The sequence below is a fragment of the Mus pahari genome, chromosome 7, assembly GCF_900095145.1.
Source record: "Mus pahari chromosome 7, PAHARI_EIJ_v1.1, whole genome shotgun sequence".
Lineage (NCBI taxonomy): Eukaryota > Metazoa > Chordata > Mammalia > Rodentia > Muridae > Mus > Mus pahari.
Genome location: NC_034596.1, coordinates 496,088 through 499,900, shown reverse-complemented (window position 1 = coordinate 499,900; position 3,813 = coordinate 496,088).

The window sequence follows — 3,813 nt, the reverse complement described above, 5'->3', positions numbered from 1 at the left end:
CTCCTCCTCCTCCTCCCTTCCTCCTCCTCCTCCTCCCCCCCTTCACATGAGTCAGACTGAATTGGGGTGGACTCTAAGACATTCTTTTCACTTAACCATCTTTTTAAAGATCTTATCTCTGGACACCATTACATCAAGAGCTCCTGAGGGAGGGTTAGTATTTCAGAATATGAATTTTAAGGAGAACATTGTGCCTATTCCATATGGATTATATTATTCACTGGTTACAATAACCTATCCAAGCAGAATATCTAAGGAAACTGAGTCACAAAGTTGTTGTTACTTGCCAAAATCCACGCAGCAAGTAAAGAGATGAGTCATGTTCAGGGATTTAATCTTCTCTTTCCTTCCCCTTTCTCGTCCTCCTCTTCCTTCCCAACTCCCTTCAGCACCAGGCTCAAGCCTAGGGCCTCCTCACACATTCTGAGTGAGTATTCTGCCACTGAACTACCCAGCCCTTTTATTCCCTTTTAAAATCTTTTTTTTTTCAAACTGTGACCAGATCTTACTAATTTGACCCAACTGGCCTTGCACTTGGCTTATAAAACCAGGTGGGTCTTAAACTTGTGATCCTCCTGCCCCAACCTCCCAGAGATCACAGGCTTGTTCCACCAGGCCTGATTCTGACCATTTTTCTTTCTGTTTTTTCTTTTTTGGGGGGGGGGTAGTAGAGGGTTAGGGTACATAGCTACTCATTAGGTATTAATTATTGAAAGAGGGAACAGCTTCCAGGACTCTTAGAACATGGGCCAGCTGTACCAAGCCTGCTGCACTATCTCACAGCTGGCCAAGTATACCTATTGAGGAGGAGGACCAGACACTAAGCAAAACATGGGTGGAGAGAGAGTGCCTGGGAGAAACGGGCTTGAGCCTCCGTTCACCAGTGAGCGCCTCCCTAGAGGCTTTCTCACGGAAAGTGGATTTGTTCCACTATCATGTAACCTTAGTGTGAGGTATCACGTGGACAGTGAAGTCACGTGGACAGCGTAGGGATCTACTATCAAACCCTCTACCCAAATACCAGATTCTGAACTCCAGCTACTCGCATGTCCGGAGAGAATACTTCTCAACAGGAAGGGTCTGGTCAGGCAAGACTGCAGAGAAGGATGATCAGTTAGTCACATGACCAGCTGAATCCTTCAGGCACATGGCTGGCTGGCAATCTTGGTCAAGTTGAGACTAGCCTCTGCCTAGTCTAGCAACTCATCTTGGTCACTGTGGCAAAGGGCACAGTTACTCTCAGGTTCTAGGCAGGTCTCTGGCTGCTGTAGGAACATTCCAGATGGGATTACCCATCAGAAAGATGGTTGCCTCAGAGCACTCATCCCTCAGAAGAATCACGTTTGAGATGTGAATTCTGTGTCAGTCGAGCTTGCTCAGGAGCAGTACATATATACACATACATACATACATACAAACATACATACACATACACACATGCTCACACACATACACACATATACATACACGTACACACATACACACAAATACATACACATACACACACACACACACACATATGTAGAGCACGTGAGACTGTACTACCAGATAGGCATCAGAACCAGTGAGGTGGAGCATGCTCAAACCCTAGGAATCTCAGAGATCTAAGATAGTAGGAGTGGAGCTGCCCCTCCCAGCCTCCAGTATTGTTCTGGAACATATAATGCGATGACCAGCTGAAACCCTGGGCACCCAGCCATAGCATAGCACCTGGAGCTCTTCTCTATACTAATGAAGTATCTAGATAGCCTTAACCTTCAGCCAGTGACCTTCCTGGAAATTCTCATGCCCCCCCAAAGTATACAGTCCCTGGTTCACCCCAATAAAGTATATGGCGTTCGCATCCATCCCAATAAAGAAATATGAACACGTTAAGATCATCTCAGTGAGCTGCTTTAGAAGAGTTCACCATGGGGAAGGCCTTCTCCTAGAAGAGCCAGGACCCTAAGAGTCCTAAAGAAGGCCTTTCTCTTCTCCCATCCCTCCAGTACTGCAGATCCTGCGCATCTGGACTCTGTTCTCCTTCCAGCCTGGTGTGCAGACACCCCCAAGGGGAAATGTGGACCTCAGACCTCCGTTCCTGACTTCCTCTCAGGGCAGGTGTACTGAAAGCACGCAGGCACCCGAGAGGAGATCTGGAGCCACAGCACTCATCCCAGACTCTGCTTCCCCTTCCAGTTTGCAGTGCAGTGGCATCTGATGCCCCAAAGGGAAATGTGGGCTGGGGACTCCCGTTCTGGACTTCTCTGGACCAGCATATTGGTGGTATCCAGACATCCCCAGGACAGAGGCACAACACCAAGAGAACCATACCATACACACACACACACACACACACACACACACACACACACACACACATAAAAGGTCACACACACACCTGGTTACACACATACATACACACATGGTCACACATACATACACTTATAGATACACATACATACATACATACATACATACATACATATACATATACCTACACATACATACATACATACACACATACATACATACTCACACACACTATTCTTGTTTTGTTTTTTTGTTTTGTTTTGTTTTGTTTTTTTGAGACAGGGTTTCTCTGTATAGCCCTGGCTGTCCTGGAACTCACTCTGTAGATCAGGCTGGCCTCGAACTCAGAAATCCGCCTGCCTCTGCCTCCTGAGTGCTGGGATTAAAGGCGTGTGCCTGACTCACACACACTATTCTTATTGTGGACCTGTTCTTCTCTCTCTCTCTCTCTCTCTCTCTCTCTCTCTCTCTCTCTCTTCCGGGGCGGGGATTGGGTGGTATCAGGACAGGGTTTCTCTGTATAGCTCTGGCTGTCCTGGAACTTGCTCTGTAGGTGGAGCTGGCCTCGAACTCACAGAGATCCGTCTGCCTCTGCCTCCAGAGCTCATCTCTATTCTTGTGTCTTAACCAAAGGTGGTAGTAGGAAGGGCTCTATCTTCCAGCACAGCACCCATAGAGAGACTTCAGGGGCTCAAACAGAAGAAACAAGTGAGAACACATGAATACCATGCATCCCGTTACTCCCACTCACCTATGCATGCTTGAATTTCCTCTATAACATTCCCAGGCACAATGTTCTCAGTCTTTGCTTGAACTATCTCATTGATGGGAAGTTCCCACCTTCCAAAGCAGCCCGAAACATCCTCAGGCAGGTCCTGTGACAAGCAAGCTGCCCTTATACTGACCCATATCCTTCCTGCTTGGTTCCCAGATGGCTGCTAGCTTTCATGGCTGTTCAGGTATTTGAAGGCAGGTGAAAGCTTTCTTCCTTAAAGGGGGCTCGTCATGAGGTGCCGCAGCAGAGAAACCCACCTCCAGAAGAGGTTTGTCCTGAGTTTCCATGGATCCACAAATGGCCATGGGACAACTAAAGGGCAGGTTTATAGGCCCTGAGAGTGGATGCCACACCCTTGTCTTGAGAGGGCCTTACCTTGCTCTGTGGACCCTGGTGGAATATCTCTAGGTCTCCAGTCTTGGAGAGAGGGACACTGTGTTTGCTAGCATGGATTACCCTTTGCATTTGCCCACCACACTTCCAGGCCTGGTTTAACTACTTCCAGCTCGGGACTGTGTGATGCTGAATCTTCACTGCCATGCTGAATAGACAGGAGACACTTCTACATGTGTCTGTGAGAGGTTTCTAACTGAAGAACAAAGACCTACTCTGGATGTACTAGTTTGCTTTCTGTTGCTTTGATAAATGCATAGTATGACAAAAAAAGAAAAGAAAAAGAAAAAAGAGAAAGAAAGAAAGACGAGAGAGAGAGAGAGAGAGAGAGAGAGAGAGAGAGAGAGAGAGAG